At 42.8% G+C, this 13,975-nt stretch overlaps 1 protein-coding gene across 13 annotated transcripts in view; it reads right to left on the bottom strand.

The window, feature by feature from the left end:
• Positions 1–13,975, bottom strand: part of Magee2 (MAGE family member E2) — a 157,277-nt gene that overhangs the window by 124,286 nt on the left and 19,016 nt on the right. For 11 of the 13 annotated variants that reach the window (XR_011376057.1, XM_070040167.1, XM_070040165.1 and 8 more), the window contains exons 2-3: positions 13,066–13,188; positions 12,668–12,801 (exon numbers count right to left, since the gene is read on the bottom strand). The exons of 1 other annotated variant lie outside the window; for it this stretch is intronic. The gene's annotated coding sequence lies outside the window, so the exon portion shown is untranslated. The remainder of the gene's footprint in view (positions 1–12,667; positions 12,802–13,065; positions 13,189–13,975) is intronic. One more of the 13 variants, XM_070040169.1, reaches the window with a different exon arrangement.

Raw genomic sequence — 13,975 nt, 5'->3', positions numbered from 1 at the left:
TGGGAAGGTGGCTGAGCGGTAGAGCGCTTGCCTTGCATGCATGAGGCCCTGGGTTCCATTCCTCAGCACCACATAAGCAAAAAAGAAAAAAGCCGGAAGTGGCGCTGTGGCTCAAGTGGTAGAGCACTAGCCTTGAGCTGAAGAGCTGAGGGACAGCGCCCAAGTCCAGAGTTCAGGCCCCACGACTGGACCCAAAAAATAAAAAATAAATAAAATGCATTTTATGAAATACAAAAAAATTAAAAACTAAGAAATTACTGAGATTTTATTTTTCTGTGTATTATCCATTATCTATTATTGAAATGTCTATGACCTTTTTTCTACTGGTGTTCTACATTCTAAATAAATGTATCTTACCTTATCATCATTAAATTAAAATTAGTATGTCATCATTGTTGAAAATTTGAAAAGTTCACAAATGCAGAAGCTAGGGGAAAAGATCACTCATTATTATTTTAGTGAGTTCATGGTACTTTCTCTATTTGCAGGCTGTTCAGATAGTTGCATGTACATGAGCCCAGCACACATAATGAAATGATGCTACTGCTTCACAGGTTTCTATGTAATGTCTTGAATTAGTACTAATTGGGGCTGGGAAGGTGGCTCAGTGGTAGAGTGCTTGCCTTGCATGCCTGAGGCCCTGGGTTCGATTCCTCAGCACCACATAAGAAAAAAGCCGGGCCGGGCGCTGGTGGCTCACGCCTGTAATCCTAGCTACTCAGGAGGCTGAGATCTGAGGATCGCGGTTCAAAGCCAGCCCGGGCAGGAGAGACCGTGAGACTCCTATCTCCAATAAACCACCAGAAAACTGGAAGTGGCGCTGTAGCTCAAGTGGTAGAGCGCTCGCCTTGAGCTGAAGAGCTGAGGGACAGCACCCAGGCCCAGAGTTCAGGCCCTACGACCAGACCAAAAAAAAAAAAGAATTAGTACTAATTATATCACTATTATTTACAAAATACAATGATTATCTATCTTTGTGTAATTCTTGGAAATGTGCTTTAATTTATAAAATTAGCTAAAGGATAAAGAAATTAACCATTTACCATGTACATTTCAAACTTTTTTTTTTAACCTTTGAAAGTCTCTCTAAAGATTACAATTAATACTCCTGCCAGGTGCTGGTGGTTTACACCTGTAACCCTAGCTACTCAGGAGGCTAAGATCTAAAGATCATGGTTCCAAGCCAGCCCAGGCAGGAAAGGCCATGAGACTCTTATCTCCAATTAATCACAAGAAAAAGCCAGAAGTAGTGCTGTGGCTCAACTGGCAGAGTGCCAGCCTTGAGCACACAGGAGCTCAGGGACTGTGCCCAGGACCAAGCCCCAGGACTGGCAAAAATTAATTAATTTAAAAAATACTCCAGGGCTGGGAAGATGGCTCAGTGGTAGAGCGCTTTTCGATTCCTCAGCACCACATAAGCAAAAAGAAAAAAAGCCGGAAGTGGCGCTGTGGCTCAAGTGGTAGAGTGCTAGCCTTGAGTTGAAAAGCTGAGGGACAACACCCAGGCCCAGAGTTCAGGCCCCACGACCGGAGCCAAAAAAAAAAAAAATACTCCAGAAGGGTCAAAAATAGCATCGTACTGGCATAAATACAAACCCAAGCACCAATGGACCAGTAGAGAAGACTCAGGAATTAAACCACACAGCTATAACCAACTAATTTTTGACAAAGAAGAATATCCATTGGAGAAAAAGTCTCTTCAACAAATGGTGCTGGGAAAATTGGTTATTCTTTGAGACCCAAAGTACAACCCTTGTCCCACAATTACTTTACTAATGGTGTTGGAGGACAGGGCAAATATAAGCTAACCAATCCTGAGAGCAAACGTCAAGGACAGAAAACAGGAAGTAAATGAAAGATAGAAAACCTCAAAAGGCAGCTAGTGATATGAAACTATTTCTATTCACTTTCTATTATACTTGGGGGAGAGGGAGAGGCTGGAAAGAAGTTAAAGGAAAGACAAGAAACTCAGGGGCTGAGAATGTGGCTTAGTGGCAGAGTGCTTGCCTTGCATGCATGAAGCCCTGGGTTCAATTCCTCAATCCACATACACAGAAAAAACTGGAAATGGCAATGTGGCTCAAGTTTTAGAGTGCTAGCCTTGAGCAAAAGAAGCTCAGGGACAGTGCCCTGGCCCTGAGTTTAAGCCCAGGACTGACCAAAAAGAAAGAACTCAAGGGCTGGGAAGGTAGCTGAGTGGTAGAGTGCTTGCCTTGCATGCATGAGGCCCTGGGTTCGATTCCCCAGTACCATAAGCAGAAAAAGCTGGAAGTGACGCTGTGGCTCAAGTGGTAGAGCACTCGCCTTGAGCTGAAGAGCTGAGGGACAGCACCTAGAGTTCAGGCCCCACAACCAACAACAACAACAACAAAAAAAAAAAGAACTTAAGAAAAATATCTCTTTGCTCCTGGTTTATACTCCTAGCATAGTAGTTGGTACCCGCTAGAGGGCACTGCACACAAAAATAAGAGACGGGCTGGGAAGGTGACTCAGTGGTAGAGCGCTTGCCTTGCATGCATGAAGCCCTGGGTTCAATTCTTCAGCACCACATAAGCAAAAAGAAAAAAGCTGGAAGTGGCTCAGTGGCTCAAGTGGTAGAGCGCTAGCCTTGAGCTGAAGAGCTGAGGGAAAGCGCCCAGGCCCAGAGTTCAGGCCCCACGACCAGACCCCCCACCCCAAAAAAAAAAAGACAGACCAAGATGAGGAGCAGTTTCATACTGGCTAGTCCAAAGGAAGGTACTAAAGAAGTTCAGTTGATTCACAAGGGACAAAAATATGAGAGATGGATGGGTACAAGGCCAATGATGGTTGTTTTCAAACAATGGCTAAAAAATGCACTAGGATGGAACAACAGCATGGTCAGTGAATTTAATTCTCAGGGGGAACTGTACAAGTATTCAACACTTTTACCAGCCAGGTACAGCAGCACTGATATGGGTATAGTGGCAATGTATCTACCCCTTAGAGATATGATTGACAGATATGTTTTGTTCTTTATGTGATGCTGTGATAGATGTATACAAAACGAAAAACTAATGAATGTATCTATCACCGAGAATACTTTTTTTTAACTATGAACATTAGAAAAAACAACTCTTTAGTCAGATGTAATGGCTCAAGCCTATAATCCTGGTTATTAAGAGGGTGGAGATCAAGAGATCATGATTTCCCCAGGCACTGGTGGTTCTCGACTGTAATCCTAGCCACTCAGGAGGCTGAGATCTGAGGATCATAATTCAAAGCCAGCCCAGGCAGGAAAGTCCTTGAGACTCTTATCTTCAATTAACCACCAGAAAACCAGAAGTGGTGCTGTGCCTCAAGTGATAGAGCACTCACGTTGAGCTGAAGAGCTCAGGGACAGCACTCAGGACCAGAGTTCAAGCCCCATGACCAATGGGAGAAAGAAAGAAAGAAAGGAAGGAAGGAAGGAAGGAAGGAAGGAAGGAAGGAAGGAAGGAAGGAAGGAAGGAAGGAAGGAAGGAAGGAAGGAAGGGAGAGAGAAAGATCATGGTTTGCTACTCTAGGTTAAAAAAGGGGGTGGGGGACAGAGGTCAGGTGTAACTCAAGTGGCAGAGTCCCAGCTTTGAGAGGAAAGAAAAACAAAACAAACACAATAACGAACAAACAAAAAACAGCTTTAAGATTATCTCACTCAATGGTGTTACTCACCTGTCATCCCAGGGACACAATGAAACACAAATGGGAGGATCACTGTCCAGGATAGCCCAGACATTTGAAAATGGTCAATGCAAAAAGGAAAAAAAAAAAAAAAAAAGAAGCTGTTAGAATGGCTCAAGTGCCTGCCTAGCAGCATAGGGCTTTACATTCAAATCCCAGAACCACAAAAACAAAAAACAAAACACAAAAAAACTATGAACTATACAATACAGTATTATTAAGTAAAAATGCTGTGCAATGCCTCATTAAAACATTTCTTCTGTTACCTTGGTCCAACAACTCCCCATTTCCAACCACCTGGCCCACAACTTTCACTACCTCCCTCCTCACCATCCTTTCATTCTATTCTGTACCTCAACTAGTTGCATAATTTTGAGATTCCACATTTGTGAGATCAAGCCAAGTTGTATTTACATGTCTGACTTATTTCATGCAGCATATAATGTCCTCCAGGCTCATCATATTTTGCTAAAGGACCAAATTTCCTATTTTAAGGTTGAGTAATATTCCACTGTGTGTATATATGTGATCACATTTCTTTATCTACCCATCCACTGATGGACCCTTGGAGTGCATTCAGACATGTTTAACAAATGTAGGTGTGCACAAGGGATGAGTCGACTTATACAGCCCTCATATCTTGCCATCAAAAGCTAGATTTAAAATAACTAAATAAATAAATCCATCCGGTAGCTGTAATCATCTACCATGGCTCACCCACTACAGAAACAGTTTTCATTAAAAAGATGAGCTAACCCCAGTGTAATGAGAGCAGAGTATGAAGAGGATTAAAGGAGAGTCAGTGAGTTCAGCACGGATTCAGTCCTGCCTGGTCTTAGTGGCCAAGACCTGACCGTGTACCTTCAGTGAGATCAGAAGCCCTGGGAATGTGTTAAGCAATCAAGAAAGATCAATTTGAAGAATTCAAAGGTTTGTTTTTTTTTTTTCTTTTAGGGCCAAGACCAGGATTGGGACTTTATACCTGACACTTTGACTCATTAGCTAGCACTCTCAACTGAGCCACACCTTCAACCACTTTTTCCCCCAGTTTTTCTCTCTCTCTCTCTCTCTCTCTCTCTCTCTCTCTCTCTCTCTCTCTCTCTCTCTCTCTCTCTCTCTCTCTCTCTCTCTCCCCTCCCAACCTCCCCCCTCTCTCTATGCCAGTACTGAGGCTTGAACTCAAGGCCTGGGCACTGTCTATTCACTTTTTTGCTCAAGGCTAGTGCTCTACCACTTGAGCCCCAACTCCATTTAAGGTTTTTAGGTGGTTAACTGGACATGATCTTTCTTGCCCAGGCATGAACTGTTACCGTTAAATCTCAGCCTCCTGAGTAACTAGGATTACACAAGTGAGCCACCAATGCCAACCTGAGAATCTGTGGTTTAAAAAACATATTGGGTGAGAATTTCACCTTTAAATGAAAACAAGGATGTCTAGTGATTTGAACACAGAGTGCAGGCCATAGTTTCTATATATTAACTACTAGCTGCCTACAGATGAGAAGCTAAGATTTCTAGCAGTCAAAATAGAAATACGATTCCCCCAAAGGATTCAAAGTATCACTAAGATCAGACCCAGCTAAGTATTCAGAGAGCAGGAGTTATGCTAGGGAGATACCTCATCTTCAGTGCTGCCTAATATGAAATATAATGAACTATAATTCCTCTGTATATCACCTTTAGTATTTAACAATAAAAAATTAAACAAAAATAAATATAAGCCTAAACTTTAGGTGTTAATTGAATTTCATAGCCTGAAAATAGTGATGTACATACAAAGATACTCAAAAATTAAAATACTTATATGCAGGGGCTGGGAAGGTGGCTCAGTGATAGAGCGCTTGCCTTGCATGCATGAGGCTCTGGGTTCGATTCCTCAGCACCATATAAGCAAAAAGAAAAAAGCCGGAAGTGGCGCTGTGGCTCAAGTGGTAGAGCACTAGCCTTGAGCTGAAGAGCTGAGGGACAGTGCCCAGGCCGAGTTCAGGCCCACAACCATACCCCCCCCCAAAAAAAACTTATATGCATTCAATAAATAAATATAAGATGAAAATCTTTTTTCTCATTAGTCATGGGGCTTGAACTCAGGGCCTAGGTGCTGAACCTGTTTGGTTTTGGGTTTTTTTGTTTGGGGTTTTTTTTTTTTCCACTTGTCCTAGGGCTTAAACTCAGGGTCTGGGCCTGAGCCTCTTTTGCTCAAGGCTAGTACTCTAAGACTTGAGCCACAGTGCCACTTCTAGCTTTTTTTGAGTAGTTTATTAGAGATAAGTGTCTCATGAGGACTTTTTTGACCAGGCTGGCTTCAAACCATGGTCCTCAGATCTTAGCCTCCTGATTAGATAGGGTTACTAGGGAGAGCCACCAGCGCCCAGCTCATGAGCTTTTTTGATCCAGGCCAGCACTCTACCTTTTGAGCCACAGCTCCACTTCTGGATTTTTGGTCATTAATTGAAGAGTCACAGACCTTCCTGGCCAAGCTGGCTTTGAACTGTGATCTTTAGATCTCAGCCTCCTAAGTAGCTAGAATTACAGGCATGAGCCACAGCCACTGGCAGACCAAGATCTTTTTACAGCTCTCAATGTCAACAGTTAAACCAAAGTAGTTTGATACCTTTCTAACAGTATGCATCTAACTACTGGTGTCTTACTGTGTTTTCTTTATCTCTGCTTTGCTATATGGAATACTATTCATTGTCATGTTTGTTTCTTACCACTATCTATTGCCTGTTATATACATGAGGAATATTTTTCTTTGTCTTTGGATTTATCAGTGATAGTATAACTATAAAGGAAAAGACAATTTTGTGAGGATTATTCACATCTCACTTTCATTCACTTCATTTATAAAAGAAATAAAGGGGCTGGAACGTGGCCTAGCAGTAGAGTGCTTGCCTTGCATACATGAGGCACTGGGTTCAATTCCTCAGCACCATATAAACAGAAAAGGCCAGCCCAGAGTTCAAGCCCCATGACAAAGAAAGAAAGGAAGGAAGGAAGGAAGGAAGGAAGGAAGGAAGGAAGGAAGGAAGGAAGGAAGGAAGGAAGGAAGGAAGGAAGGAAGGAAGGAAGGAAGGAAGGAAGGAAGGAAGGAGAGAAAGAGAGAAAAAAAGAAAGAGAGAAAGAGAGAAAGAGAGGGGGGAGGGAGGGAAGAAGGGAGGGAGAGAGGGAGGGAAGGAGGGAGGAGGGAAAGGAAAAGAAAGAAAGAAATTCAGTAAGCCAGGTATCACTGGCTCATGCCTATACTCCCAACTACTTAAAAGGCTCAGATCAAGCCAGCGCTGGTGGCTCACGCCTATAATCCTAGCTACTCAAGAGGCTGAGATCTGAGGATGACAGTTCAAAGCCAGCATGGGCAAGAAAGGCCCAGCACAGGCAGGAAAGGCTGTGAGACTCTTATCTCCAATAAACCACTCAGAAAACAGGAAGTGGTGCTTTGGCTCAAGTGGTAGGGCACTCACCTTAAGCTGAAGAGCTGAGGGACAGTGCCCAGGCCGAGTTCAAGCCCCACAACTAACAAAAAAAAAAAAAAAAAGGTTCAGATCAGAGGATTGAGGTTCAAAGAGAGCACCAGAAAGTCTATTGAGACTCATATCTCCCATTAACTACCAAAGGGCCAGAAGTATAGCTGTGATTCCAGTGATTAGGTGACAGCCTTGAGCATAAAAGCTAAGGGACAGCACCCAGGACCTGAGTTCAAGCCATTAACACTGGCACACAAAAAAAGTATAGGAAATGCACCACAACATCATCTACCAGCAAACTGGTTAACTTCCTGATTAGCAATCAGTCCTATGTGTCTTTAGAAAGCAATAATGTGTGTTCCTTAATGACAGCTTGGTTAGTAACTGAGAGCATGTGACATTTTCCAAATACAAATTTCTTGGGTCTCCTATGCACATATTTGGAGAGGCATCTCAGCCTTATAGCTCAGTAACTCACTATGAAGATTATCCAAGCTCTTCGTTCAGAACAAAGCAATGTCAACACTTGAGAAAATTGTTATTTGTAGTGATTATCTGCTGCTGCTCCTCTTGATGAGCTGACATATCTCATTTCAGGCCCAGAATACTCAGAAACTGCCCCTCGGCTTTCTTTATACTCAAAAAAAAAAGTAAATCTGTCTCGAGCCATCATTCTGGATATGATGCTTAGGAGAGAGAAAAAAAATGAATCGTGAAACCCTATTTCTTTCTTTAACCTTTATGTTTAGGAAAGTACTTGTCAAAGTTAAGTAGTGAGGACAACTAAGAATCCTATACTCTGGGATTTAGGATGAAAATATTTAGGACTTTAGGGATGGAGGAATGGCTCAAGTGATAGAATGTCTATCAAGCATGAGGACTTGAATTCAAATCCCCATATCCCCATCCCCAACCCCAACCCCAACCCCAACCCCCCAAAAAGAAGGAAAAGAAACCAAGACTTTAAAGAGGCAAGGGTGTAGCCGGCGCCAGTGGCTCACACCAGTAATCCTAGCTACTCATGAGGGCTGAGATGGTTCAAAGCCAGACCAGGCAGGAAAGTCTGTGAGACTCTTTATCTCCAATAAACCATTATAAAACCAGAAGTGGAGCTGTGGCTCAAGTGGTAGAGTGCTCACCTTGAGCTAAAGAGCACAGGGACAGTGCCTAGGCCCAGAGTTCAAGCCCCACGATTGACCAAAAAAAAAAAAAAAAAGAGAGAGAGAAAGAGAGGCAAGGGTGTGAAATACAGATCTAATCAAACTTCTGGCATGTCATTTTGGAGACTATAATTCCCAAACAGTACCTAGATATGACTGACACTTAGAAAAGTCATTCAAGGGGCTGGGAAGGTGGCCCAGTGGTAGAGTGCTTGCATTGCATGCATGAGGCCCTGGGTTCGATTCTCCAGCACCACATAAGCAAAAAAGAAAAAAGCCAGAAGTGGCGCTGTGGCTCAAGTGGTAGAGTGCTAGCCTTGAGCTGGAGAGCTGATGGACAGCGCCCAGGCCCAGAGTTCAGGCCTCACGACTGAACAAAAAAAAAAAAAAAGTAAAAAAAAAAAGAAAAGTCATTCAATAAATACTTTTGAATTCGAGTAATTATTTATTTATTTATTTATTTATTTATTTATTGGTCAGTCCTGGGGCTTGAACTCAGGGTCTGGGCACTGTCCCTGAGCTTCTTTTACTCAAGGCTAGCTCCCTACCACTAGAGCCAAAGCACCACTTCTGGTTTTTTCTGTTTATGTAGTATTGAGGAATCGAACCCAGGGCTTCATGCATGCTAGGCAAGTACTCTACCACTAAGCCACATTCCCAGCCCCAGCAAGTAATTTTATTTTGCTGATTAAGAACATATATTCAGCCAGGCACTGGTGGCTCACATCTGTAATCCTAGGTATTCCTCATGTATGTAACAGGCAATAGATAGTGGTAAAAAACAAACATGACAATGAATAGCATTCCATATAGCAAAGCAGAGATAAAGAAAACACAGTAAAACACCAGTAGTTAGATGCATACTGTTTAGAAGCATTTTGGTAGTGGTAGAAAGGTATCAAACTACTTTGGTTTAACTGTTGACATTGAGAGCTGTAAAAAGATCTTGGTCTGCCAGTGGCTGTGGCTCATGCCTGTAATTCTAGCTACTTAGGAGGCTGAGATCTAAAGATCACAGTTCAAAGCCAGCTTGGCCAGGAAGGTCTGTGACTCTTCAATTAATGACCAAAAATCCAGAAGTGGAGCTGTGGCTCAAAAGGTAGAGTGCTGGCCTGGATCAAAAAAGCTCATGAGCTGGGCGCTGGTGGCTCTCCCTAGTAACCCTATCTAATCAGGAGGCTAAGATCTGAGGACCATGGTTTGAAGCCAGCCTGGTCAAAAAAGTCCTCATGAGACACTTATCTCTAATAAACTACTCAAAAAAAAACTGGAAGTGGCACTGTGGCTCAAGTGGTAGAGCACTCACCTTGAGCAAAGGAAGCTCAGGGACAGTGCCCAAGTCCAAGCCCCAAAACCACCACACACAAAAAAAAGAAAAACACACTTATTTATACTTTAACTAGAGGTAGGCCAACATACAGAGGGACAAAAAAGTGTTCACAAGAAAAGTACACATTATTTTAGAACAACTGAGTCTATTTCAGCATAAAATATGTGAGTGATTGAAGTCCAAAATTCTATGCCAGGTAACAGTCATAACAACTATGGTTTAGAAATTATTTTGTTTTCATTTCCCTGATAATCGGGTATGAATTCAAAGTACTGTGTCTGCTCAGTTTGCTTGCTCAGCTGGCATTATTCCACTTGCGCCATGCTTCCAATCCCGCTTTCTTGCTTTTTGTAAGATGAAAGCTAGCTAGTTTTCTGCCTAGGGTGCCTTCTAACCCTAATCCTCCAGATCTCAGCCTCCTAAGTAGCTAGGATTTACAGTGTGATCCAACAGTGTAAGATGCATTTGTGTGTGTGTGTGTGCGCGCACGGGTGTGTACCCACGCGAGCACTGTACCACGGTCTGAACTCAGAGCCTCATCCGACACCTTTCTTGCTCACGGCTGGTACTCTATCACTTGAGCCACATCTGTAGTCCACAGCATAATTTTCTTAATATTAGTATTAATGAATGCCTGCGCAACCACTATAAAGTCTCCATAAAGGGAAGGCCCAGTAGCTCAGGCCTAATCCTAGCTACTCAGGAGGCTGATATCAAAGGATCATAGTCCAATGCCAGTCTGGACAAAAAAAGTCCCTGCGACTCTTTTCTCCAAGTAATCAGCAAATAGCTGGAAGTGGAGCTGTGGCTCAAGTAGTAGAATGCTAGCCTTGAGCATGACCTAAGGAAAAGCACCCAGGTCCTGAGTTCAAGCCCTAGTACGGCACCAAAAAATTAAATAAGAAATTCTCAATAAAGTAGCTATAGACTGTCTAGTGCCAAGAAAATCAATTGGCCATATGTATCTGGGTAAACTAGACTTCATTCTGTTCCACTGATCTATCTTATAAATAATACTACATTGTCTTAATACATATAGGCTTATAATAAATGAAAAAACCATGGGGCTGGGAATGTGGCTTAGTGAGTGCTTGCCTAGCATACATGAAGCCCTGGTTCAATTCCTCAGTGCCACATAAACAGAGAAAGCCAAAAATGGTGCTGTGGATCAAGTGGTAGAGTGCCAGCCTTGAGCAAAAGCAGCTCAAGGACAGTACCCAGGCCCTGAATTCAAGCCCAGGACTGGCAAAAAATAATAGTAGTAAAATAATAGCAATAGTAATAACAACGTGGCATGACTGTCAAAGGGGGAAATGCTTGCAAGGTGGACCAAAAGGAATAGCAGGATAGGGAAGGTCGAAAAAAGTGAGTGATGGGGGGTATATACTTTATGAAAATATAACAAGGAAATCCCTTGTACAGTTAATTTATGCTAATAAAAAATTTTTAAATAGACATTTAAAAATGTCTCATGAAAAAAGAAGCTATGAACTAGAGGCACTCAAGTGGTAGAGTGCCATCTATGGACAAAATGCCATATAAGAATGTGAAGCCTTAGTTCAAGCATCAGTACTGACAGGAAAAAAAAAAAAAAAAGAGCCAGGCACCTGTGGCTCACACCTGTAATTCTAGCTACTTGGGAGGCTGAGATCTAAGAATCACTGTTCAAAGCCAACCTAGGAAGGAAAATCCATGAGACCCTTATCTCCAATTAACTATCAGAAAAAGGCAGAAGTGGGGCTATGGCTCAAATGGTAGAACATTAGCCTTGAGCACAAAAGGCCCAGGAACAGCATGGTGCATACACACACACAGAGACACAAACACACACACACACACACACGCACGCGGGCGTGCGCGCGCCAAAGCTGTACTTTATCAATAGCTGTGCTCATCTAAGATACACACACAAAAGCACAGTACAACACCTAAGGACCAACTCACAAATCAGACTGCATGACTCCAAGTGCTTCAAAGCTTCTGGAAACTTTAGCCGTAGTAGTTGGTTTACAGTTGTAAACATTGGCTGGAATGGTGGGTCTCAAATTCTGTGTACCAGAATCACCTGAAAGGTGTCTAAAACCACAGACTAGCTGAGCCTCAAGCCCAGTTTCTGATTCAGTGGGACACAGCTTTACAATTCACTTTCTTTTGTGAGTGTGTATGTGCACACACGCAAGTGCATGAGCTGGTCCTGTGGCTTGAACTCAGAGCCTAGGCACTGTCCCTGAGCTTTTTTGCTCAAAGCTAGCACTCTACCACTTAAGCCACAGTTTCACTTCCAGCTTTTTTGTGTTTTACTGGAGAGGAGTCTCACAGACTTTCCTGCCTGGGCTGGCTTCAAACCGTGATCCTCAGATCTCAGCCTCCTGAGTAGCTATGATTACAGGCATAGGCCACCCATAGCCCAGCCCGGCCTTCAGCTTTGCATTTCTAATAAGTTCTCAGGCCATGCTGCTGCTGCTTCTGGTAGTGTAGAGACCACATATGTAGAAACACTGAGCTAGAAATGAAGCTGGACTGAAATTGTAGCTGTATTTCATCTCAGGTATAGGTTATTTCTATCCCCAGAATAATGTAGCTAAATTTTATGCAAAGGATGGGTAGCCCTAAACCTCAGTGTTTCTTGTTAACTGCAACCTAACATCCAATACAACAGGGTAAAAACTTGCCACTCCTTGAACTAACCCAGCTGAGTGTCCTCAAAACTTGAACTCAAGAGCTGGGAAGGTGGCTCAGTGGTAGAGTGCTTACCTTGCATGTCTGAGGCCCTGGGTTCGATTCCTCAGCACCACATAAGCAAAAAGAAAAAAGCCAGAAGTGGCGCTATGGCTCAAGTGGTAGAGCGCTAGCCTTGAGCTGAAGAGCTGAGGGACAACACCCAGTCCCAGAGTTCAAGCCCCACGACCGGACCCAAAAAAAAACTTGAACTCAAGACAAGCAAAGATATGCTTTGAAACAGGGCACTCAAGAATCTTTCTAGGCTCTACCTTATACTATAGTAACTCTCTCTTGACTGCTAGGGGCATTCCCTGTACCTTCTCTGGTTACATTTCCTTTGCCTGGAATCCAATTTTCTCAGGTTGTTTGGTCAAGACAACCTTGGCATTTTATTTTGGTCATTCTTTTGGGAAGCCTAGCTTTAGATTCCTCTTCATTATGCACTTCACACCTGCAAAAGGAAAACCAGAGCCATAGTTAAGGGTCTCTAAATTTTCAATATCCTTCCATACAAAGAATAAGTGGGAGAATCCTATTACTTCCCAATCTATAATATTAATTTACCAGTTTTATTCAATTTACAGTGCTCTGTCTTTACCTTTACGCTAACTCAAAGAGTCCTTAAAATACCATAGTCCTGGTCACATGATAAATAGCTGAAGCCTCCAAAAGTAGGTAGGACACACTGTAGCCTGGAATAGTTCCAAATTCTTACCCAGAATTGAATTCCACTGGTTTGCCAACTGATAGTATTGGAGGTTTGTCTGTGATACATTCTTCCTTGACACCAAAGCACAGGCCCATACACACACAATCAGGAAGGGTAAGATTTCAGGACCTACAAAGACAGAGGCCAAAAAGGAAGGCAGATCACAAAAAGGAAGAGTACCAGGCCTCTCTACCCACTGGGGACTCAGCAGTTCAAGGAAAAGAAGCATTGAACACAACTACTCAAAATGCTAACTTAGAAGCTTGTACCAACCACACTTAAGGTACTAACACTTTATGATCTCACAAAACTCCTCTAGTAGGAATTTCTATTCTGACGGTAGTTTGTTTCCGTTTGATGTTTGTTTGTGCCGGTACTGGGCACTGTCTCTGAAATTCTTTGGCTCAGGGCTAGCTCTCTACCACTTGAGCTACAGCCTAACTTCTGGCTTTTTGGGTGGTTAACTGGAGATGAATCTCACAAACTTTCCTGCCGGGCTAGTTTCGAACCTGGATCCTCAGATCTCAGCCTACTAGGTAGATAGGATGACAGGCATGAGCCACAGGCACATGGGTTTGAAGTTTTAGCAAGGATTTGTTTTAGTATAATAAAATAGAAGTAGGATAGAAATATGTTCTCCCGCTCCTCACACACATGAGGTGGAGTTAAAGACTCCTTGGTGCTAGTTTTGAAAGCCTGGGATCAACTGTTAAGGAATGAAGCAACAAACATACCTGTATTCTGTGGTGCTAATCTGTGTAATGCACAGTACACGCAACCATAAAGAAAGCTTTTTCCCCTTACAAGCTCATCACTGCCGAGCAGAAACACCCCTAAAGTCTCCAGCTGTCATTTCTGGAAAAAGCATTTTAAGACCTAGTGTAAATGAAGCGATACCCATTGCGTTTCTTTATAT

Source organism: Dipodomys merriami, unplaced genomic scaffold (assembly GCF_024711535.1).
Source record: "Dipodomys merriami isolate MVZ:Mamm:240054 unplaced genomic scaffold, mDipMer1.0.p SCAF_3, whole genome shotgun sequence".
NCBI lineage: Eukaryota > Metazoa > Chordata > Mammalia > Rodentia > Heteromyidae > Dipodomys > Dipodomys merriami.
This window is presented reverse-complemented; position numbering and strand designations above follow the sequence as displayed.